The following is a 26,090-nucleotide window of genomic DNA, read 5'->3' on the forward strand; positions in this document are numbered from 1 at the left end:
CTCCCTGCTTATGTTCCCTCTTTCGCTGTGTCTCTCTGTCAAATAAATAAATAAAATCTTAAAAAAAAAAAAAAAAGATGAAAAGGTGATCAACCCATCACATTAGTCATTAAAATAAAAATTGTTATAAAAAAAAAAAAAGAAACAATACTAACTTTCACTCCATGCCATGGCCCAACCACCTGTTTAAAGTACTGGTAATAATTGTCACGATTAGAATGCACTTTACAAGCCATTCTAAAACACTGAATAGGAAAGAGCTCTGCTGAAGAACAAACTGAATTCTTAAGGAAAAACAAAAAAGAAGTGGAAGGATCCATGGCATGGCTTTCAAACAGAGCTCTGTTCTCAGGGGTCAAAGTGTTTGTGGGGCCCTCGGGGGAGGCTGCGCCTACCACCTCAGCCCCAGCCACTTCTGCTTTATCTACGACCTTCTGTGGTAAGTGTCGGCTACAAGATACCTCTTGAATCAATCACCAACTTTTATGTTAAATAACTAGTAGATGAAAATATTCTTTTCTTAAAAAAGATTTTATTTATTTATTTGACAGAGAGAGACACAGCAGGAGAGGGAACACAAGCACAGGGAGTGGGAGAGGGAGAAGCAGGCTTCCCGCCGAGCAGGAAGCCCGATACGGGGCTCGATTCCAGAAGCCCAGGATCATGACCCAAGCCAAAGGCAGACAGATGCTTAATGACTGAGCCACCCAGGCACCCCTAGATGAAAATGTTCTTAAGACATTATTTATACCACAGTCGACCAAGCAAAATAGTCTAGCATGCCAGCTAATATGAGGAAAGACTACACTGAAACAACTACAGAAAGACCATGGCAAATACAACTGTCATTTCTGCTTCTGTCTTTTTTTTTTTTTTTCAAGAACAGTATAGCTTTTAAAATATCTGTGCACATTCTTTGAAACTCTTCTCTTTATTTTTGACATTCCTCCCTATAAATAGTGACTCCTAGTTCCCCCTTCCCTTAGACTGGCCTTTTCTAACACATAGAATGTTTCAGAAATAATGCTGTGTGATTTCCAAGGCTACCACCCAAAATGGATACAGCTGCCACTTGACTGACTCTGTGTCAAACTTTGGTTCTGGGGAAGGCCAGCCATCCCGTCAAGAAGACCAGTGCTACCTCACCAGCCCTGTGAATGAACGATCTCGGAGCAAATGTTCCAGCCCTAGTCTGACATCTGAGAACCACTTCAGGACAGACCCTCAACCACAACTGCCCAGCCAAGCTACTCCTGGACCCATGACCCATGGAAACGAGGAAAGGTCATAGAAACCTCTTGTTGAGTTAGCCACTAAGTTTTGGGGTAACTGTTAAACAATAAGTCACTAGTACAAGAAAGTAACTCAACTAGTTTTTTTTGTTCGTTTTCTTTTTCTTTCTTTCTTTTTTTTTTTTTTTAAAGATTTTATTTATTTATTTATTTATTTGACAGAGATCACAAGTAAGCAGAGAGGCAGGCAGAGAGAGAGAAGAGAGAGGAGGAAGCAGGCCCCCTGCAGAGCAGAGAGCCCGATGCGGGACTCGATCCCAGGACCCTGGGATCATGACCTGAGCAGAAGGCAGAGGCTTTAACCCACTGAGCTACTCAGGCGCCCCTCCTTTTTCTTTTTTTACTCACAACATCTAGGATCTAGCCAAACTATAACACCTATCCTTTGTCTGACACTTCCCCTGTCTGAAGTCCCTACTCTCGTCCCTTCCCCAACTCAGGCATGACTTCTCGGCTCACTGGGAATCTTTCCCTCCTCCCAACCCCTTGGAACTTCTGAGCCTCCCTTGATCCTTCGTGTTGGTTATCTGTGTGCTTGTCTCCTCTTCCTGACCAGACTGCAAGACTGAGAAAGCTGTGTTTCTAAAGAAAGTCTCCATCGACCTGGAATCCACACAACATACCTTGTTGCGTGTCACAGGTGTCCAGTCGATCAACTGAAAAATGGAAGGAAACACCTCTTGGTGCAATATGGCGAATAAACAGGGCAAGCAGCAAATGAACCGAGTCATCTGAAGCCATTTCTCACTTCTCAGAAAAAAATCCCCATGGCCAAAACACGAGTGTCCATGTGACGTGCAAACTTAGAGCCCACAGTCCTCCTTTTCTCACTGTCCCTCACCTGTCATTCAGGAAAACACTCTTCAGCACTTGTCTGAGAACTGAGAGCAAATACAAAAGCAGTAAACTGAAAGGGCAAATGAAGAGAAGTCAATCTACATTCACCAGGATACGACCACATCAAAACAATATTAAGCGTAAATGGGAGTCACATAACAATGAATGGGTCCAACATCATGATAGCATTCATTTTGCTAAGAAAACTTATAAACTTTCGTGGATGTTAGCAGCCAACATGAATGTTGTACTGGATCTATGGGACTGACACATGGGAAATTGAGCTTTTTTTTTTTTTTTTTTAAGATTTTATTTATTTACCAGAGAGAGAGAGGGAGAGAGCAAGCACAGGCAGACAGAGTGGCAGGCAGAGGCAGAGGCAGAGGGAGAAGCAGGCTCCCTGCCGAGCAAGGAGCCCAATGTGGGACTCAATCCCAGGACGCCGGGATCATGACCTGAGCCGAAGGCAGCTGCTTAACCAACTGAGCCACCCAGGCGTCCCACATGAGAAATTGAAATACGCAGACTCACACCCCTGAGTGTCCAAGCCTTTTCTGTGTTTAGAGGTAACTACAGAAATATTCACTGAAAATATTAGCAGGGGGAGGGGGACTCTATACATCACATTAGAATATCGATACATACAAGGCAAAGAAAAACTGGAATTAATATCTTCATTAATCTAAATTAGGCATATCCAAGTCACTGGCCATGGTGGACCATGTCCATGTGCCCGTTCACTCTTCCTAAAAGAGATCTGGTTTTTTCTTCTGGCCTTCTTTGGTCACCACCCTGTTCATTTGCTGGGAAAGCTGCCCCAGGTCGAGATCCAAAGTTCAATGGTGGCAGAGACGGGGGGGAAAAAAAGAAACCAAGTCCTAAATGACCTAAATCCTAAATGACCTAGAAAGTGGCAGAATGAGATTAATTCTACAGCTCACTATACCTCTAACCTTTGCTCATATATAGTCACATGGCACTGGGTCTTCTGTTACTTACAATCAAAGTCATCCTAACAGCTACACTGCAAAAATCTAAAACAACACCTCCTAAGTGCATGATGAGAACCTTACCTGCCAGAAGAAAGTAAGAACAAATATAAGCAAACAATTGTCAGGTTCGTTCCCAAAAACACTTAATGGTTATTTCTTCTCTCTTGAGTATTGCAATGCACATAGCATATATTCAAAGCCTTGAGACCTTCCTGAAGTAAAAACAAAAGAAAACAAAACCTATTCAACTTTTAAAACAGTCATCTAAATTAATTTGACTTGGTATTATTTATTACACAAAAGCAAGTAACATTCTGTTTGGAAACACATACTCAGTAACAGGTGAGTCAGTTCTCAAGGTTATCTATGTATGAAACCTGTGAATTTCTTAATTCCATGCTAATTCCTCCTGCAACCCGGAGCCTTCCCGGGGTATCCCCCACTGCTTTCAGCGACTGCGTGTGCAAATGAGCATAATGTCAACCTCACCAAAACAAATTAAGGAAAGTGAATCGATCCACTGGCCCAAAATTCATGTTTCAGGAAAATGCAGGGGCCTTCTGAATCACTGAAAAATTCTGGATTGCATCTGCAATTCCTTGAAACAAAGATTTGAGAAGCATGGGACCCCAAGTCAGAGTATCAGGGTTCAAACTCTGGTTCCACCACTTATATTGTTGGCAAGTTTATCTGCTCAGGCCTCAAACCCTCAATATAAAATGTAAATTCTGACTGACACTCCTTAAAAATCTGGTATTGATATGAAATTAAATAATAAAGATAATCTATCTAGAGCCATGACCATAGTGACTGGTGTATGGTAAGTGTGTGATCACATTCATGGCTGTGGTTGTAGTAAGTAATACTGAAAGGAAAAATAATTAATATATAAAAAAAGCACACGAAAAGATTTACCTTCCAAAAGACATCAGGGCTCCAAGGAAAAAGGAACATAAGTAACAATAGCTCTCAATATAAAGTAAATGAATCTCACTTAAAGTTAAACATTAATTCTTGATTATTTGCTTTGGGAAGAAGAAAGAACAGAATATATTAAAAATAAACAGCACCTCGACAATTCATAAACCAAATAGCTACAGCACATCTTCAACAAATCTTGGTACAAAATTCCCAGAACATCAATAGACCCACATAAAATTACGTTCGAAGTATATTCCATGATGAAATCTACGATCTTTCTTAATAATCGGCATTTCAGATGCTCACCTCACGAAATGAGCATGCAAACTCTAGCCTCTATTTTCAGTTCTGCAACTGACTTACACCAGAAATAAGGGAATGAACTACGATCATTCCTTTACTGGACTTGAATCTAAAGCTAAGATGTACTTGGGCCTTCAACATGTAGCATCTAAGTTCCAAGTCAGCTATGCTGCCGGTTATAAAACTGATGTCACAAACTTCACAAAGACAACATAGGGAAGAAAACAGCAGGTTGACTTGAGAACAATTCTTAGGTTTATGTTGGTGGTAACATAATATATCTTCCTTTTCTGTAAAGCTATGGGCTATGGTTTAGAATCTCGGGAATCACATTTCCATCAGAGAGTTAAGCTAGAAGAATATGTTTTAGGTTCACACTATGACTCTGCAACCTGCCAACCCCACATAACCCTGGAAAGAACCCACAGCCACCTCACACGATGGCCCAGGCCATGTCCCCTGGAATGCCAGCAGCAGTGCCACTCACACAGGCCACCATATGCATCGTGCCACATGTCTTATGGGAAGACCCTGAAAGGATAGACACATTTGCTCATTCCAGCTCAAGGCCTAGATTCTCTAGAACTTGCCCAAGAGAGTTACTTTGCATTCACTTAAAAGAGCAACATGGGAGATTTCCATCAAGCAAACACTTGGGCAAACTCAGTCTTGACAACAACCTTGGAAGCAAAACTTGTGCACAGATGAGTCCCATGGGTCACAACATCAAAAGAATTAACTTCTGCTTTACCATAGTGTTGCTTGTGTGTGTCTCATTCACTTCCTCAATTTCTTCATGAACTAGCTTATGAAATCAAAGGATAGGAAGTAACTGGCCATAAAAGCAAACACCTACTGAGCACACTCTCTAAGCCAGATCCGATCCCAAGTATTACCTCATTTAATGCTCTCAATAATCCTATTAGAGGGCACTATTATTATCTCCACTTAAAGCCAAGGAGACAAAGACCCCAAGCATTCTGGCAGGTGGCCACACCACTGGAGTACGTACAGGAGGACTGGAGCAGAGGCAACTGTTACGAGTTGAATTGTGACTCCCAAAGTTATATTGCAGTCCTAACTGTGGTATCTATGAACAAACATAGCCTTACCTGGAAACAGGGTCTTTGCAGGTGGAATCAAGTTAAGATGAGATCATTGGGGTGAGCTTTAAACCAATATAACTGGTATCTTTTTAAGAGGAAAACACCATGCAAGGACAGAGACACCCAAAAAGAAAACAGCCAAATGAAGATGGGGGTAGAAACAGGAGTCATGCACAAATCAAGAGATGCCTGGAACTACCAGAAGCTGGAAGAGCTGAAGAAGGATCGTCCCCTAGAAACCTCCCAGGGAGGGACGCCTGGGTGGCTCAGTTGGTTAAGCAGCTGCCTTCGGCTCAGGTCATGATCCCAGCGTCCTGGGATTGAGTCCCACATTGGGCTCCTTGCTCAGCGGGGAGCCTGCTTCTCCCTCTGCCTCTGCCTGCCATTCTGTCTGCCTGTGCTTGCTCTCTCCCCTTCTCTCTCTCTGATAAATAAATAAAATCTTTAAAAAAAAAAAAAAGAAACCTCCCAGGGAGCAAGGCCCTGGCAATACCTTGATTTTGCACTCTTAGCATCCAGAACTGTGAAAGAACAAATTTCTGTTTCTAGCCACCCAATTTATTGCAATTTGTTAAGGCAGCCCTAGGAATCTAACAGAGCCACCCAGGCTCCCTGAATACTCTCTCCTCCCTGCCCACGCTTTCCACTTAACCTGACCTGTCTGTTAAAGAAAACATAGGAAAACTTCTATTCCAGGATATTTTAATGGTCTTGAAACTGTTACAGGTAGAAAATGCAACATATTTTGAACTGCCTTGAAAGATACTTTCAACTACAGTTGAAGTAAAAGGATTCTACCCTTAGATATAGATCAGCACCCTGCTTACCCAATTTCCAGCACCCTCAGCAGCCTGCAACTCTGCTGTCCTCCAAGCCCTTAACAACTTCAAAACAAATTGTGTTTTCAAAGTGCGGTATCTGGTGGCCTGGCCCAGTGGATTGCAATGAGGGAAGCAAGACCCATGGGAGAGTCCAGAACCTGGACTTGGATCTGCCCAGGTCCCTGGAGTGAGCAAGGCCAAAAGCAAGGAGAAAGACCGCTTCTACAACTGGGAGGGAGTGCGCTCTGCAGTAGCAGAATTGTCTAATGCTGGATTCCGATGCCAAGGATGCATCTGAGTTAGCTCAACTCAGCATCCACGAGGCAGACTTGAAGTCAGCAGCACTGGGCAGGTTTAAGTGTGGAGAAGGCAAAACTAGGACCACGATAATCTCAAGTGCAGTCAGGCAGTCAGATTCAGATTCAGACTCAGACCGTCTTCATGTAGGTCTTATAAGAAGACATGAGTCACCAGGCTTAGGTGGGAAGCAAAGGTCAGCTTGCGCAATAAAGGACCTTACAGCCAGGAGGACCTTACGACCTCGGTCTGAGCCAAGGGACCAGCTCTCAGTGGGTTATTATGGCAAGGATTCTGCACTTGGAACAAAACAGAAGCCAGTACAGAACACCAGTCAGCCAGGATAGAAGAGCATCCAGGCTGAGCTGATGAGGAGGTGTTGGCCCCTACGGACCTAGAGAGTGTTCCAACAACCCCTCTCCACAGCCCCAAGGGCTGGAGCCGCAGGGGAGGCAGGGGACAGGGAGCACAGGCAGCTGCTCAGGAAGTAGGCAGGCTGCGACCCAAAGTGTGTATTTCTCAACTCCTTGGCTGAAATGCAGAAAGCATTTTCTGATCGAACAAGGCAACGTTTCCAAGTTCTAGAATAGAAATGAAAAAATAATCCAAACCAATACTTGTAAAAGATGTCATTAAAAATCTAAATAGAAAACCACATTAATTGAGAAGAGAGTAGTAATTTACCTTTGTTACAGGGCTTGGTGAGCAGCAGAATTAATTAGGGAACATGAGGAAGGAGACAGAAATTTCAAGGAAGGTGACTATGTGACTATGCTATCTGGAAATTTCAATAAATTCAGTTTGCAGTGGCTGGATGGTTTCTTTGTTTTATCTGTTTTCCATTAAAAATATAAGTGTTTTTCTTTGTGGTTCTCTTGGGGTTGTTGTGAAGATTAAATGAGATGTGACGGCACTTTAGAAACAGTAAATATTAGGCAAATTTAAAGCTGCAAAATTGCTATTTATAAGGGAAGATCAGTGATATCATTATTTAAATAATTACATACAATTTGTGACATGCAGAAAACTATAAAGATAAGAATAAAGTTTGGTCATATGTCTATCACCTAGAAATGACCAATCCTAACATTTTCATAATTTCAGTGTTATTTTAATTTACTCATCATTTACCTAAGTGGGCCACACTTCTTCAGAGCATTCTATTTTCATCTATTACATGCATTTTTTCCTTGCATAAAATGTTTTATCGTCTGTAATTACTTTAACAGTCTACACTGTATGATAACATAATTCAAGCCTCAACCTCTCACCAGACAGGGTGTTTTCATTTTTTTTTTACATGTGACTAATGCAGATTGAACATCTTCAAACACAGATCTTTGTTCGCCTGGTGTGAATGGTAATAAAAAATACACCACGTGCATTAACCTCTAAGTTCTAGGCACTACGCTAAGCACTTTAAAGCATAATCCCAACTAATCTTGATAGCAACACATGGCTCTGTTCCTGCCTATTTTATCAGTGCAGGGAATGCTCAGTCTGGAGAAGTTAAGGATCAGGGAGCAAAGCGTGGTTGGGTTACAATCCCTCTGGATCTGCCTCCACACCCGCACCCCAGCCCCCTTGCAGGCACACAGAGAAGGGGAGGGAAGACCACTGAATCAAAGCACATTCAGGGTCCTGGGCTCTCCATGCAAAAAAACCTAATGGCTCCCCAGAAAGGCTGCAGCAATTCTTACTCCGAAGGTGGTGTGAGGTCGCTGGCCTAGCACAAGTGCTTCTGGTTCCCAGGGTGAGGGGTGGGGGGGGGGGTGGACAGAGCAAGGACAGTTTGGTTCCATTGTAAGCAGGGGAAAAATCACTTCATGTTTGAACATCTGGAAACAGACCTACATTTATGGTGGCATTAAGAAGACCTTTATCTGTATGGCCTCGCCCTTGACGGAGCCCTTCTCTTCTCACTCTAAATGAAGATTCACTTTTGTAACTAATTTGCTTCCTTTTCTAAAGTGAGCCCCAAACTTGCATAAGCTTCAGGCCCCACAAAACCCGGATCCACAACGGTTTAGGAAGAACATTTAGGGCTGCGGCAGACACGGTGCTATGTATTTAAGAAATCCCCACTGCATTTCCCCAAAGCACATCATGAAACCACCTTTTCCAACCCCCTCTAACTTTGGCCACCGTGCCTGAGCTCTGGAGAAAGGAAGATGGGTAGGAGACGGGGACCGTGCTGGCCAGATGTGGATGCCCAGGGGGACCCCACTGACCAGCACTGGACCATGAAGCGACCCATCACTACACTCTGAGTCTGTCGCCACTAACAGCAGTGGCTAGAGCAAGCCTCCCAGGAATCAGCCACACCTCTTGCAGGCAGGCCTGGGTCACAATTACCTTGCTGACTCGGCATCTTTTCAATCTTATTTCCCCCACTAAGCCAGCAAAACTGATTCACCTCAAGTCTGCACACTTGAATCTGCGGGCCGTGGATTTCATGGTTGGAAACTCTCTTCTGCCATGTGCTGTGCAAAAGTAAAGCCCAGAGCCATAAGCCAAGTCCTCCTTTAAAAAGCACACTCTGAGCAGTAGAGGCTTAACTCCTTAATGAGGAGACAGAGTGAGTGGCAGTTAGAGGGCTCCCACCTAAACACTTTAGAACCCTGAGTTTTCTGCAAAGGAGCACAGATGTTCCCATCTCTGACAACAGCCAGAAGCATCTTGCCAACACATCAGCCCATTTCAAGAGAAAAACAGACACAAATACCAAATAGATGCCAAGTTCTCTCTCAGATGACTTCTTTTCCCTATTTCCTTATTTGGGCCAACTCGACCCTTTCTATATTGCCCGCCACGTATTTCCTCATCTCCTAGTGCACACACATTTCATAATGATCCCCCAGAAGGGCTCAAGGTTGCTTGCGCCCATCAGAAACCCACTCTGCTCTACATCCAGCAGCCACCCCAAGGACCTTATCACAATATCACACTTCATTCGGGGCCGCGGTGTTCTCTCCCCAGAGGCCATAAATCTCTCCCTGTGAGGAGAGTATAATCCTCCAGGTTTCAAAGCCAAGCAGACTCAAGGCTGGCGAGTCTCTAATGTAATCACACCTCTTAAACTCCCGGCCGCTCTGAAACCATCACCTCAGTTCAACCCGGGCTTCTTCAGAGTTGAATATGCAGCAAACGGACGAAGCTGCCAAGGGAAAGGATGGGAAATTAAAGGCTTTATCAAAATCGGTAGTTGCGATGGATTTTTCTGCATGCTCTTCCAGCAGACCGGGATGAAAGAGCCCTACCACATAAACAGCAGCGGGAGAGAGCCAGGCAGCAGGGTCAACCACGTTCGCTGGCCAAAACAGTCCCCTGTGCTTGGCGCATACCAATGCACTGTGATTTAACCACAAGCAGCCGGGGCCAAACGTGATGGGCAGCAGAGTTTCTGACCTGAGGGAGAGCAGCGAGCCAACCTGGGCTCCCAAAATGCAGACAAGAGGTGCCTCTGTCCCATACAAATGCTGACCTTTGAAGAATGCAGTCCACAAGCCAGTTCCGTTGTGCAACTGAGATTTTTGTGGCCCAGTCTGACTGATTAGCTATAATGGTTAGAACATCTGGCTAATAAGATTAAAGCCCATCCCAGCATAAGAAAATTAGCTTTCCTCTCTTTCCACAGCACAGACTCATCCTTACCCCAAAGTGAAACCATTACACAAGGCAAGCAAACAATACTTATCGATTCCCAATTACGTATACAGCATCCAGAGAAATAAATTCAATAAGGCAATGAGTTTGCATTATTTATCCAAGTGTTTGCAGACCTGAGAGAGTCTTATTTCTGCTCTGTTTAGACAAAGCATTTACATCTCTCTGGCCAAGAGATTGAAAGTTATTGACTTAATTCATCCGAGACCCCTCTCCCAAATCTGTGTCTCTCTCTCTCTCTTTTTTTTTTTTCTCTGTCTCTTTCTAGCCCGAGGGACCTGATACAAGTCTCAACACATCGACAGCATTAATAAAGAAGATCATGTGGTTTTCCTGCCTCTTTTAGAGCATTCAGCTGTTGGCAGGAACACACAACACTTTTAGGGAATTTTGTTTCGTCATGAAGCAAGTGCCTTTCATGATTTTAAATGTTTTGCTGGATTTCAAAATGTGGAAACAGGTGTACACATAGGCAGAGGCAGCAGGTAACACCTGTCTCCCTATTTAGGGAAAGGGTTTTAGAATGGACTGTGCAAACTCCAAAATGTCCTATTTCTTATAGTGTAATAATTCAATGTAAGATTTCTTGGGAAATTAAAAAAAAAAAAATCAGACAAGCATGACACCATAGTGAATCAAGTCACGAGGTCTGAAAGCACCTCCAAAGGGCATTTCAGAGCTCCTCTCCGGGTGTGGTGGACACTATTTAGATATTTTTCTGTTTATAGTTCCTAATAAAAGCTACCATTTATTGGGCATTTTTCATGTGCCAAGCCTGTTAAGCACCACATAACATCCTCTAGGAGTCTGTAGTACGAGCCTCATTTTACAGATGAGGAAACTGTAAATCAAAGCATCATATAACTTGCTTAAATTCTCCCATCAAAAATGGATGTGAGAATCACATCAGGTCCAGCTCTTTCCAGCTCTAGGTACCACGCTCTTTGCCACAAACCAATGTATTCTATATTACAGATTACTTACCTAAAATACAGAAGGGTACAATATCTACCATTTCCCCTCAATAACATATTCCATCACTTCACCATTTATTGTTAGTCAGACATTTCTCTTCCAGCCTACAGGAAACTCCTACAGATACAATTAAGCCTGTGTCTCTTGACCTAACTTCCAAAAACTCTGCTTTCACTTCTGAGGCTAAATAAAACTTGCAGCTTTCCATTTTATTTCACTTCTCAAATACTTACCCCAATCCCTCTTTGCCTCTCTCCCCAGAAATAGATGTCTGACTGTGCTGTGATGCACAGAGCCGTGCAGAACGAAATAACCCCTTCTCAGGGAAACACCCTCTTGGGGAAACCTAGATTTCCATGAGAAACCTAGAAATGAATTTGACAGATGGTGTCAGATTTATTTCCCTTTCTCTTCTTTTAAATTATAAGTGCCCTCCACCAGAGAGGCTGCATTTCTAACCACTAAAATGCCTTTCTCTGAAATTAAGGCTGCATTTCTAACCACTAAAATGCCTTTCTCTGAAATGCCCGCCTAAACTAAATGATCTGCTTGAGATGACGTGCTGGGTGAGTGCTTCCTGAGGCCTCTGCAGTTGGACCTCATGGGACCTCAAGGGGGATCCCTTGGAAGCAAGGAGTCCCCTGCGGAATGCTGAGCAAGGTCCAGTTCGGCACTTCCCTTCTTCCTGGGACAGCAAGGCAAACTGGAAAGAGCCAAGAACATGCTGGGGTCAGACCATCATTTCCTCCATAGCAGAATGCCTTTCCACAGTCGCACATTCCTGAGAGGGGGAGCTATGCAAGTGGAAAAGCCATTTGCTTTACTGATCTTCTTGACAAGATCTTTCCTATGAGCGCTGACCACCTGGCCAGCTCAGAATGTCTAGCCCAACGGACTCCTGGCACCTTCATACTGTACTAACATCAGCCATTTTTCATATGCTTGGGTTCCATTAGCCCGTCGCAGTACTCATGGGCAGAGATTTAGAAGGCACAGCATGCTACAGAGTTCAGAAAAACCACCAGAAAGATTGCCCAGTACCCACAGGTACTCCGTAATTCAAGCCATAAAGGACCGGCCATGTAATAAGATTCTCTGCCCCATCTCTCTTGTATCTGAACAAGCTAGACTCTCCTCAAGAATCTTTTGATATTAGCAATTTGGGTAGAGCCTTAGAGATTCTGGCACTTTAGCAACATGGCCAAAAGCCCAGGAATCAAAAAACAGATGTGGTCTGAAAATTCTAGGCAATAAGACAATTTACCAACGCTGAGAAACCTATAGAGATGATTTGCAAACATGACTTCTGTCATACAGTACCTGTCCTCTAATGACTGTTTGAACTTGATGCTGTTCAGAACGGGGCTTCTTAGCAGGGGTGACCAAGAAACCCACTTCAGTCTGCGGACCTCCCAGAACATTTTGTTTTTAACTTCCCAAAGAGTAACATACGCCACAACCAACAGCAATTGGTATTTTCTTAATTGCCCATTTTGCTACATAATAGGAAAAACCCAAATCATCAACAGCTCATTTATTTATTCAACAAACAGTTACTGAAAATGCATTCCTGCCCTGTGCTAGAAACTGGGAAAACAAAGATGAAAAAGGGGTGCCTTCCGTCTTGAAAAGAATGCCGAAAAAGTAAAAATTTCCAATTTTCATAGATTTACTGTTACCTAAAATTACCAATTCGTTTTCATAGATCTTCCTCTTGTCCATCTGTTCAGGGCTAAGCCCCAGTTCCTAGAAGGCCTGGCCCCTGGCAGGCCCTGGTTGAAAGAGCAGGGGAATGACACAAACTCTGCCAACTACTAGTTTTGACTTTGGCCAAGTCATCATGGACCTCAGATTTCTCATGTGTAAAATGAGCTTAAAAGGATTAGGTTAGGTCCCAAGTGCGTGCGCCACAGAATATTGGTTCTGCAAAATGTAGTAGGTTTTATTGAAGAAAAGGGGAACATGTGGTTAAACTGCGTTTGAAAACCAACAATATTACAAAGAAAACAGGTTTCTGACTGCAGGCTTCTCAACACTTAACATGCTAATATATGAAGAGAATCTCCCCCAAGAAAGTTCCTACGGGAGTCCCCAACTCAATGAGGCTACCAAATCCTTCATTCTCAAGAGTCTTGGGGCAGCTCTCTGGGCCCCGGCCACCTAGCGGCTCAGCACACACATTAAGCTCTCAGTAAATATTTGCTCCACAGGCCTTTGGTCTCTTAACAAAAGGATCTCTTCTCCAGGGTCTTCTTTGATGTTAACTCTGCTCATTGACCTAAGATCAGCCGATGTGCAGGCCCTCTTTCCGGTGGGCTCTGCCCCTTGCTGGCCCTCTGACCTTGGGCAAGGGACGCACCCTCTCTAAGCATTGAATTTTCTTATCTATATGATGAGAATATTAACAGAAGTTAACGCAAAGGACTGCAGTGAGAATAAAATCCCATAATGTACGTGAACCCCTCTGCATCATATGCAGTAAACACTCAATAAATGTTAGCTGTTCTTGTTACTCTTCACGAACATCATATACTTTGGATTCCAGTCTCAGCCTTGCCACTACAAAGACTTTGGCAAGTGGATCCCTATCGAGCCTCATCACAGGCAAAATGCAGCCTTCAGATTACATCAGCGTTTCCCAAAATCTTGCTCTTCAGGGACCATTTTCCAGCCCTATTACATTTAATATCAACATTATTGCATCTTAGGGGTGCCTGGGTGGCTCAGTTGGTTAAGCATCCAACTCCTGGTTTCAGCTCAGGTCATGATCTCAGAGTCCTGGGGTTGAGCTTCCCACGTGGGGCTCTGCGCTCAGCACAATCTGCATGTCCCTCTCCCTTTCCTCCTCTTGCCCTTGAATAAATAGATAATCTTTTAAAAAAAAAAGATTATTGCACCTTAGTCTCATCCTATGGAAGAAAATCTGAAACCATAGGTTTGATACATTTATACTTTCAAAATATGTATTAAAATGAATAAATAATTATTTAAATATATTTTAAAATCCAGCATTAGTACCCAACCCCTCTTCAATATCATAGCGAGGGAAACATTACTTAGAATCTCCAAGATCCTGGGGCATCTGGGTGTCTCAGTCAGTTAAGTGGCTAACTCTTGGTTTCTCAGGTCAGGTTGTAATCTTAGGGTCATGATATCGAGTCCCATGACCATCTCCATGCTTGATGCAGGGTCTGCTTCAGATTCTCTCTTTTCCTCCCTCTGCCCCTCCTGCTTATGCTCTCTAAAATAAATAATCTTAACAACAACAACAACAAAGAGAGAGAGAGAGGGAGAGAGAGAGAGAAAGAGAGAATCTCCGAGATCCTTTCAATAAAATATTCTAAATCGTCTCTCCTGAAAAAAATCACAAACTAAACTTTCCAAAGCTAACCTAAACCCCCTAAGGAAGAAGCATGGTTCAGACCATCAAAGGGGTCCTTTTTAGAAACTAGATTAGAATCATTTAACAGCTGGAAATCAAAAAGGACCAAGGGCACAAAGCTGATTGTGTGACTTTCCGAGTTCAGATATTTCAACTCTTTTTCTCTGTCAAGCAAATTAATGTGTGTACTTATTTGGAACAAAATGTTTTGCAAAAATGGACAACCACTGCAGTTCAATTTACAGAATAAAAGGACATCTCCAGAATGTGCTACATTAGCTGGGCAGTAGGGAGGCATTTTTTAAGATACATTTTGGGCAAAGACTTCTTCAAATTCTAAAGCTAAAACTCACAAAAGGCACATAACAGGATGATGGCACCCAGCCAAGAACGAGAGCACCTGCTCCGCCCCCTCCCCCCTAGGAAAAGCACATGGTGAAGAACTCTGACACCTCAGGCGAAACAACCCCCAGACACCTCACCCCGCTGGCAGCGACTGAGACTGAAAATGTGTCACAGTTCACTCCAATACAATACAGCCCTCCTTCAGATGTCAGCAAAACCAGAGCCACTATGAGGGGAAAAACAAAACAAAACAAAACATAAAGAGCACTGTAGACTAGTCATAAGTAAAATGACCAAGGATTCTGCTCTGTAAGTGATTTATGGCCCACAAACGTTCAGCCCTATCGTGAGTAGGAACAAGTCTAAGCGGTAGTCTAAAATGTCTTTTCATTAATATCTTTACTTTTAAGTGCAATTATTCTAAAGCCCTTTTAATAGCTGTCACTTATTCTTTTCTAGGCTGTAGCAAATTACAGTGGGGGAGATGGCTGCTGACAGCTCACATCCGCGAATGGCACGTTCTCGAATTTCTGCAAGGTCTGTGGTCCCTCCTTCCTGGCACAGCTACCATGAGTACCCAAGTCCTGCAGACTATTGTCTTCACTGCCCCGTTGGCCAATTAGGAGCCTTTGGTTACGTCAGCTGTATCTCACAAGACCTCTGTCTACTGTTTCTCCTGCTGAAAAAGGGAGGAAAATCAGTTTTCCCGTACACGCGCCAAACACATTTTATCAATATGAAGGATGCATGTTTGGGAAGAGATGTGTGGAATGCGTGAGTCTGTGTGCAAGAGCTGTGTGCGTGTGTATGTGAGTGTGTGTGTGTATATGTGTTGGAGGAGGATGCAAACACTGATTTCATTTGAAAGGAATTAATATTCCAGGTATTGTTAACATCATAAAGCTCATCCTCTTAGGACACACATCCCAGGGAAAAGAGAACTGGGTCAAAGACACAAAGCAGTACATAAAAAATAAAATATTTTTGAAGCTAAAATAGTACCTAATAAAAAAATCTGAGTGATCACTTTTGGCACCTGGAAAGTGGTACAGCCTGTCCCCAAAAATTAAAATTGTAGGATACAAAAATAACTCTTCAGAGGAGCTTTCATAACTCGGGCTAATGAATCCAGCTGTGTTGCTTCCTAGCGGTCATAGTTAAGTGGAACGCTGGACTCTGGACTGGCCCTGGGCCGGACCCGTGAACAACGGAGTATATGCGGAGAGCCCTGACACCTCTGTGTCACCCAAATGGCAATCAGACACCAGAACCGTGTGATGGCATTTCTTGTTATAACAGCGGTTCTTTCCAAATCAACATGTAGCCTAGCGATCAAAACAATCGAATGGGAAGGCGTGCTCGAAAGACCCCTAGGAGTTATTTTTCAAGCCTTTATGTGTTCAAAAATTCAAAGACTCAACAGATGAAAGCAGAGCAAACACAAATTAATTGCTGCTCAGAAGACGAGCTTTTTATTTTTTAATTAACGTTCTGTCCTTAATCCAAAACCAGAAGTAAAACATACGAAAGTACGGCGCTTACGCACCACTTCTGGTGAAGTGTTACCTTTTCCCCTCAGGCTTTCTTTATCCCCATCCAAATGTTTGAATTTAAGATGCAGCCTTGGCAGTGTGTGTAGCTCAGTGATGCAAATAGTGTGGGACGGCACCACCCAGAACTCCATGCGTGGGAGGGCAACCAGGAAATCAACTTCCCTTTTCTCAGTGTGACTCCATTCTGTCCGCAGGAGGACTGGGGCCCACGGATTGTTGCCTGTCCTGTTTGATCGGAGAAGGGAGGAGGTAGAGAGAGGCGAATGCCAAATGATATTTTGGGAGTACTTATATTTGCAAAACACCTGAGTTTAAGCTGTCAGTTTCCAACTTGTCATCTTGTCCCCCCTTCTCTCAGCCATCCCACATCTGGCCTGAGGTCTTGAGGCCAGAGGAGGAAAGCAAGGGTCTTTGGAACAGGCGGATATCTGGGAACAAGGGCTGGCACAGATTAAGAAGGCAATGGGCAATCCCAGATATGCTGGAGTGATTCGTTTGAAACATCCCTGAAGTCTCTTCTAGGAGTGCTGACAGGCAGCAACAGAGTTTTCCAGTTTACTGCTCTCCTATCTTGCTGTCTGAAAACCCCCCTTTGGGCACGTTCTCCGTGCCCGTGAGCAGGGCAAAGAGGACGCGGTGATGAATGTGCTGCCGTCATTACTCTCAGGAGCTCCCAAGCCGTCGTGGGAGATGGAAACGCTGCAGGCGCACATTGACAAGTTTTGTTTGTGTTTTTTTGGACAGAGGCATGAATGAATTCCCTACCAAGGGGCCAATCAGTCAGAGGTCAAGAAGGCTTTCTGAAGGAGACATTGAGAAGTGTGTTAGGTTTTAAAGGGTGAAGAATGGAGCTGTAGGAAAGAAGTCATCCAGGGCCTTCCAAAAGAACCTTCATGCGTCAGTTAGCCAGGGCAGGGAGTCTCTGTGTCAACACGAATTCCAAAACCTGTCCAGACTCAGAATTTCTGATGTTGAGGGCCCAGATTCTAATTGTTTTAACAGCTGAGATGATCCCGAAACAGCTGCTCCATGGTTTTTCACTTGGGATCTCTCCGTCATGTCGAGCACCCTCCTTCCGCATTATAGAGGTAAGAGAACTGAGGCAACCAAGGAAGGACACAGGTTAGACTCAATATCATCCTGTGACTAAGACCCAGGCCTCTTGATCCTGAGTACCATGGCTGGACCACCAGTGCCTGCAGAGCTCACCATGTACCTCTTCCATAAAGCACGCCTTTGGCTAATACAGTGATTGGTGCCTACATGGGGGTGTTAGTGCCACTGCATTCTGGGTGTGCTCACTGTGCTCACCCCCTCCCCTGGAGGGAGCAGAGTCTCTCCCTGTGTAGCGCCATCTCCCTGGCATCGAACATTTGAGGAATGAGTTCATGAATGAAGCCCACAAACAGAGCCCACAAATAGGACTCCCCACAGCATCAGGTAAGTACTAAGAAGGTCACCTGTCCCCAACACGCTTTATTTCTCTAAAGAGAGAAAAATAAGACCCAGCAACCAAACTCTGATACTGGAAAACACAATGAACTTGAAATCTACATCATAATGCAAAGAACAGGTAATGCGAACTTTTTTGGTAGACATAACCTATGCTAATAAAATGCCATTTTTTTTCCTACAACAGTTAGAATCGAGCACATACTTTAGAGTCTTGAGCAAACCTGAAGGGTGTTGGAAGCTCGCCACAAACCGTGCATTCTGGGAGTCTGTTGTGAGTCCTAATTTTATCCCTTCCAACCAACCGATGGGCTTGAAAACACAATTCTGGAGAAGAGGTTCAGAAAGCATATACCCTTTCACATCTACTGCACACCCGTTGGGGCCAAAGAACTCCATTCCTTAGTGACATTTTTCATTCTATTGCAACAACATGTGGGCACCATTTCCATTCATCCAGTAGGAAACAGGAGTCATGAGAACATAACGAATTTGCCGCCAGCAAGTACACGGTGAGTGATTTCAACCTCAGTCTGTATGGCTACAAAGCACTTCCTGCCTCTTGCTCCCCCAAAGCCGTTCTGCAAAGTGTCTAAGGGAGGGCAGGGCGGGTTGGGGATGGGGGGAGATCAGCCCTCCAGCCAGGCAGGGGCTCCAAGCACTTTCTAGCATGGTGTGGTTAACACATGGACAGCAGAACCAAGGGCCAATCAGAACATTGGTCTTGGATAGTTAGTCGCAGTGTTTCCAGAAGGGAAGATGGGAAGCCCACTAAATTCTTACTTAATCTGGTGGGAGCAGAAAAGCTGTAAGTCAGATGGACAAAAGTCTGACCTGAATCATAAAAACAGTCATGGCCTCTCCATCCAACCCCAGGCTTGAAGCAGTTTAGGGGCCCAGGACCCATTAAATGAAGGGGAGGCCGCATCCCCTTGAGGATGGACCCTGGCAGATTGCCAAAAATTTATCCCATTACTCGTTCCTCTAGCTTTCCTCCAAAGGGGCCTCCAGGCTTTCTTTGAGGGGGGAAGGGGGATGTACCTTGGGGAAAAAAAGTAATCAGACCTTTTTGGGATTACTAGACACTGGCTCTGAACTGACTAATGCGAGGAGACCCAAAACGTCACTGGTGACCTACCAGCCAGTGACGGTGCTTCTGGAATTGAGGTAATCAGAGGTTTTTAGCTCAACTCTTTCTCATACCCATTCCAGTGGGTCCCGGAAACCATCGGTAGTCATTCTCCAGCTCCAGAATGTATAATTGAACCAGACATACTCAGCAACTGGCAGAATCCCCATGCGGGGGGAGCAAGTCACTATTTGTTTATTTAATTAAGGGAGAAAGGGGCTGTGGAAGATCCGGGAATACGGTTCCAAAGGCCTGAATATGCTCTACTTTTGGAGTGAACTCGGAACACTCAAGTTTGGGGTTTACTGTGTGTGTGTTATTTGGCTTCAAAGAAATGGGCTTGGCTCAGCACTGGAACATCAGGATTAATCATTCCAGCCATGAAGAGCCATGACACCTATCAAGTTTCAATTGCTAGCTGAAACCCTTGATAGCTGCTAGAAAAATAATGTGCAATTATAGCCTAGAAACATAAATTATCAAGGCCACGGTGCTCTCAGATTGTAATGAATGAAGTGTGGGTAACCACATATGTGGTAGGGATCCCAGCCCCCAGTGTGTGTCACGAATGCCTGGTCGCCTACAGGCTCTGGAGAGGAAGGAAGAGAGAAGCTTTCTCTCCAGATTCAACAGTGGCTCAACTGTGGATGAAGGCACAAAGGGAGAGCAGTGTCAGGGTTTAAGCCAAGAAATGTTTCAGCATTCATACAAGGGATGGTCTCTGATACCTATGCCCAAAGGCTTTCTGGTGAGTAGGGGAGAATGAAAGGTAGCGACATGAGGTATAAATACTTCTGCAGACAGGAATGCAAATGACAAAACAGTGGTTTCCTCCTCTGGAAAGTTCATTACATCGAGGGTAGACTGGGGGCCGTGAAAGGACAGGAAGGCAGTTGACCGTTGCCACCACGGGACTAGACACTGCAAAGCCACGGCCGTTGGCCTTCCCACCTTGGACATCTGGTCTGGCCCTCAGTCACAGTGAGCTCAAGCAGGACTGGTCTTCAGCAAAACTGTGTACAATGAGAGTTACATCCCTGAACCACGTGTCCCTCACTCAGGGACAAAGAAGCCATTTTTAAGGGCTCTTCCCAAAGGGACTGTAGGACACAGTGCTCACGTGCATGGGTAACAGTGCTTCATTCTGGAAAACACTGACTGAGCGCCTGTTACGAGCTCAGCACTGGGAACAGGCACCTTCGGGACCTCCCATCTACTCAGTACAGAGAAGGACTCAATGTGTCCTAGGAGTGGATCCCAGGACATCCAGGAAGTTTCCTGGAGAAGGTGACCATGGAGTCATGCCATGCAGACCAGAGGGAGACATGGGTCCAGGGCACTTTACTCTAGGCTCACCCACTGAATTGGTGGATGCCTTTTCTGTGACTTCTTTTCTGCTCTAAAGTCTGCCCTTGATATCCATTTCAACCTGACTGCACCTGAGCAGGAATTCTGGGCTCCTACTCTCCCTGGAAAACAGCCGCAAACAGTTCTCTAGGACGGGAACCGTGGACTGGTCTCACTTTGGCAGAACTCCGAGCCTCCCGCTTCGGAGAGCAGACTAAGCAAATCCGCAGGGGGCTTCTCATTCCCCTGCCTTGGCTGGCCAGCATTCCCCACCACCTCTGTGCCCCATAACCTCATTTGGGACTTACATAAAAAGATTCTTATTAAAATAGCAACAAAATGTAAAGTGAAATATCAGAGACACAGAGGGAATAAGCCACAGATCTGAGAAAACAGCTGCATATGAAAGGATTAGGAAATAAATTAGAAGAAACTCAAAGGATTTAGAATCCATTTCAGGTGCACTAGAAGAAAATCCCTCCAGGACCAAGAGGATAGGTCCAAGTTAAAACCTAGGCAGGAACAGAGGCTCCCTCCTCTCCTGGCAGCCTCTCAGTGTTTTACCTCAAGGTTTATATATTTTTTTTCCACTTCTTAGCACTTTTGGGGATGATGCTTTTCAAAGTGGAGTCGGGACCACTGGCATCACTGGGTCCTGAGGGACCCGCAAGAACACAAGTTCTGGGTGCCCCACAATGCTTGGGCAGCTGGAAGTCCGAGAACCACGGAACCAGCTACTGTATCATTCTTAAGTAGTGGTGATATCCATGCTAAATCTTAGTTAAGCTGCAGTTTAAAATCTGAAGAAGACACTAGTGACTAAATTGGTTGTTTTAGAAGCTGTTAGATTCTAAAAGTGGTAAGAGTGCGGTCACGTTGTGACCAATTTTAAATAATGTAAGATTTACACAATGAAGCCAGGAAAACCTTTGCAATGCATACATCTGAACACATGGCTCCTCAGGTGAAACACTCCAGTGACTTCTCACTGCTCTTTTTTTTTTTTTTTTTTTTTATTTGACAGACAGAGATTAGAAGCAGGCAGAGAGAGAGGGGGAAGCAGGCTCCCCGCAGAGCGGAGAGCCCGATGCAGGGCTCGATCCCAGGACCCTGGGATCATGACCTGAGCCAAAGGCAGAGGCTTTAACCTACTGAACCACCCAGGCGCCCCTCACTGCTCCTCTGATAAAGATCCAGACCCCTGATCCCAAGGAGCCTTCCTCTCCACTACTCCATTCCTGGCGAGCTCCCAGTCCCCAGCACTCTGCTCTTGGGTTCCTTCAACCCCGGCATCTGCTCGTCACATTCACTAGGCATCTGCAGGGACTCCTTGTTCCCCATGGAAGCCCACTCTCTTCCCAGCCCTCTCTGACTACATGAATCCCTTTCCGTAGGCTCTTCCAGCATCAGCACCTTTCTTCCCCAGTCCTGGGCCCAGCTTAAATGTCACATTCCTTCATGTGATCCTTTGATCATCGTACATTTCCCCCACAAGAACAACCCAAGAAAGCAGCAATACGTCTGTCTGCTATTTTCATAGGAAGGGGACTCACCATTGTTTATGTGTCCCTTAGTACCCGCCCCCCGCCATGGTACCTAGCAGGTGCTCAATAAATATTTGTGGATGAACAAATAAATTAAAAAGTATTTTTACTATGGTGAGTGCTGTGAAGTGTGCAAACCTGGCGATTCACAGACCTGTACCCCTGGGGATAAAAATACATTATATGTTTATAAAAAAGAAATAAATAAAGTATTTTAGAAGGAAATGCTGGAGGCAAAATCAGACCCACGGTAACCATCAAGCACACCCCGACGCGTCTCTTACAAGTTAAGGGCTCCAGTGTGTCTGGGACCCTAAAGACTGAAGTCCTGTGGTAGCTCGCCTTCCCATGTAGAGGACACTCAGTACCTTCTTTGGCACTTTTCACTTCAAATGGATGACCCCAACTCTTCTTAATGCAATTTCCAGGGTCTGAAAGAAGAGTGAAACTCAATTTTATAACTGCCATTGTGCCATTTCTCTGGGCCTCGCATTGATCTGGTTACAATTACCCTAAAGCCTGTTCATTGTCTGAAAGATGTAGTCTGAAATCAAAACAAACCTGGAGCTTTGGCTTCTTTTACTCTTGTACCTCTTTCGGTGCCTTAACATCCTCAGCTCCCAGGGTCGGTTCTCAGACTGTTTCACGGCAATTTCACATGCCAGAATCGTTAGTAGCGTATTTAAAGACTGAAAATGGCCCTAAAGCAGTCTGCAGTAATCGCAACACAATTCTTAGGACAGCGGAAAGTGTCTCCTGGGAACATAAATGAATCCACCACGACCGCCCTCTTCCCCCTGCCATCTTGCTGGCAGTCAGCCCTGGCTGAGGTAATGACCCTGACGGTGTGCTCTCAATGGCTCCTGAAGCAAAGCTCTCATGGCATGTTCTCCACCAAGCAGCACGGCCACTCAATACGAAGTCCCAACACAACAGGTTCAATGGAGGCAAAAACAAATTTGACAAATGGAGGGGGACTCGGCTGCAGGAGAGTTGGCGTTAGGTGTGCTACAGAAAAGAGCATTCAGTTTGGATCTGCATGATGTTGGGCAGTCAGCCTCTCTGAAAGATAGATTTCCTCATCTGTAAAATGGGTACAGGGTAAGTTAATGGGTCTGAATCACTGTGAAACTGTTACATACCTTGGTCTGAATATAATTCCCCAGTGATTTACTGTAAATCTGTATTTCACAGTAGAAATCTTGTTATGAGTCTTCAAACATTTCCCATCAGATCCCACATAAAGCTACACACCAAACCTAATACATAGTGTAGAGGTATCGCTCTATAGCCAACAATCTAGCAGCTGAACGTTCCCTAGTTATCACCCTGCTTGGGAGAAGAGAGAGTGAGTGGAAATTTATTTTACACTGAAAATAGTGTGCCATTTGTCACGTGCCGAACAAGATTTGCATATAGTGATTAGATGAGGGACTTTTCACAACTCTAGTAGTCGGGGGTGAGGGGGGAGATACACGTTTTCAAAACACAAGTTTAGAGCAGTTTCCATCTGCATAGTTCTCTTCCACACCCATACTTCACAGCAGTTTAACATCTGTACTGAGGTTGATTTTTTTTTCCCCATCCACTCATGAAAGCCATTACCAAGTGACAGGTACATGAGCTACTGCTTAATGAGCTGGTGAGTCTGTGAGCTAGTGGCTGCCTTCCTGAAGGCACATAAAGCAGATAAGTCACCCAAAGAAACTGGCAATAGCCAGAAAGAATAAACAGAAATGGAAACAGGTGTCTTCTACTTCTACTTCCACAGGTGGCCATAAAATGAATTGTCCAGTCTGAGACACTTTGCAAAGGGTAAGTTGGTACGTGACATTATGCTGGGCCAACACAGCTATCATGGGTCTAACCCTCAGAACTGTAGTCATCCAACCTTAATTTTTCTGCTTTATCCCCAGAGTATTTGTTAATTGGTGTGATAGGCTCAGATCAAACAAGAAAGATTACTAACACTTTGCTACCACCCACCTGCCAATGAAGATTAACAATCTCCCACTTCCTGGAATGCTTCAAATGATTCAGAAGGGGACATTTACCAAGTCTTATTGGAATGACTGAATTTCCTTAGTAGGCAACAGAATCACATGAAACCCAGTTCAACTGAATCAAATTCCTATCAATGGCTCTTCCCCTGGTACTCCACTAACTGGGGGTTTCTCACTGGTCTTCCTTCTACACTGGGCGAGTGCAAATAGCCCTGCCAAAAAGCTGGATTTAGGGAAAGGGAAAGAACCTTATTTCGCAACCTCCATTCTCTCTACACAAGGCAAAATAATAATAAAATAAAACAACAAAACCCCAGGTCGGTTCCAAGTGACTGGGAGATAGAGACCTATTTATAAGAACTTTTCTTCAGGACCTCAGGTTGCTAGCAGGATTCATTATGTCAGTTCTTTTAATTCACAATCGATTGTAATTTTCCCTGACCTGTATTTCAGCAGTCTACCTCTGAGGAAAAGTTACATAAATCAAACTAACAGTCTAGCAAAAATCCTAGGAGGAATTTCCTAGGCTACTTACAACTCATAAAGAAGATAAAATAATAAATGCATGTCTTTAAAGGATTTTAGCAAGATATTTGAATAAAAGACCTGAATAGGAACTATTGAATTAGTAATAATAACCTCAGCAAATCCAATGCACTGCTATTGGGGTATCCTACTTTAAGATCATCATTCCATTTAATGCCCTCAGCAGCTCCAAGAAGCAGGGACTTAGATTATCTCCATTTGAATGATAAGAAAACTAAGGGGCGCCTGCCTGGGTGGTTCAGATGATTAAGCTTCTGCCTTCGGCTCTGGTCATGATCTCCAGGTCCTGGGATCGAGGGCTATGTCGGGCTCCTTGGTCAACTGGGAGTCTGTTTTTCCCTCTGCCTCTCCACCTGCTTATACTCTCTCTCAAACAAATAAATAAAATATTTTAAAAAGATAGAATGATAAGAAAACTGAGGCTGAGAATAATAATTACCTTTCACCAAGTCCGTCAGCAGGCAGAGTCCAAAAGATACTCGAACCCTCAACCGACAAGCATGTATATATTTAGCTTTTAAACCTCAAAGACTCCTGCTTTTTCGCTTCTTCCCAAATCCAATCAGTCACCAAATCTTTCTTCTTTCATCGATGTCAACATCCTTTCTCTCTGACTTGCATCCATCCAGGGGGTCTCCAGAAGCTGTCTCCTTAAAGGAAATGGATGGTCCACTACTCAGACTAGCAGGTGGGGGCAGAGAGTTGCATTTACACAGCAAGCCTCCTGCTTTATTTACTTCTTCATTTGACCAAGATTGAGTGTTTCTTAGGGTAGGCCCAGAAGGAAGGAGCTGACAGCTTCCATCTCTCCTTGGCACCTCCTTCCTGCCTCACCCTCTAATCTACCTTCCCTGTTGCCCTGGGAGCTGGATTTCTCACTGACTTCCAATTACGTCTTTTCCTTCCCTAAAATCCTTTGTTTTTCCTTCCCACTCAATGGATGCCCAGCGCCCCAAGGAGTTGACATGAGGCCTCTTCCAGACTTTCTCCTGACTGCTGTATTCCTTGGACATGTCATGTTGTTCTTCCTTTTAATACTCAGCTTTCCAGATCTTTCTCAAAGTCCCTTCACTTTGAACTTTCCTCTGCGATCTGCAGTCTACATACATGTACATTTACCACCCTCCACTGTGAGTGTCTCTTAATGGGTCTGTCTCCCCATACTGCTCCCATGAAGTGGATCTTACATTGTGCAGGGAGTGCCCTGACTACAGAACGTAAAATGCAGTCAAAATGGTTGCTGAATGAATCATGTCAATAATGTATTGTGATAGATGCTGTCAGCCTAGCAATATTTCGGTTTGAACACATAGATGCATTTTAAGTGTAAGTCGTACATTTATTTGTTTAAATATACTACAATAAATAAAATTTTATTGTGCTTCTCTTGTATAAACCCAGGCAAATATTTCCCCAAACTCTCAACTGAAGAAGAATGGATGGTAATTGACAAAACAGTCCTAAGGAGTTGAAGTCACTTTCTGGCAGTAGAGTAAGTCTAAAGATGATGGAAACATATTCATTTCTTGCTAAAGGTTTTGATTTAATGAGATTTGTAGTGACTTGCTATAAATGTGAC

The 26,090-nt window shown here is 44.2% G+C and overlaps 1 protein-coding gene across 9 annotated transcripts in view; it reads right to left on the reverse strand.

Annotated features, from left to right (window-relative positions):
* The window catches only part of ELMO1 (engulfment and cell motility 1), a 520,745-nt gene that overhangs the window by 486,258 nt on the left and 8,397 nt on the right, over nt 1-26,090 (reverse strand). For 3 of the 9 annotated variants that reach the window (XM_045089495.1, XM_004741956.3, XM_013049255.2), the window contains exon 2: nt 22,247-22,393. The exons of 2 other annotated variants lie outside the window; for them this stretch is intronic. The gene's annotated coding sequence lies outside the window, so the exon portion shown is untranslated. Of the gene's footprint in view, nt 1-22,246; nt 22,394-24,950; nt 25,162-26,090 lie in introns of all 9 variants that reach the window. 4 more of the 9 variants (XM_004741959.3, XM_013049261.2, XM_004741957.3 and 1 more) reach the window with 3 other exon arrangements.

The sequence above is a fragment of the Mustela putorius genome, unplaced genomic scaffold (assembly GCF_011764305.1).
Source record: "Mustela putorius furo isolate JIRA1106 unplaced genomic scaffold, ASM1176430v1.1 tig00003845_pilon_pilon_pilon, whole genome shotgun sequence".
Lineage (NCBI taxonomy): Eukaryota > Metazoa > Chordata > Mammalia > Carnivora > Mustelidae > Mustela > Mustela putorius.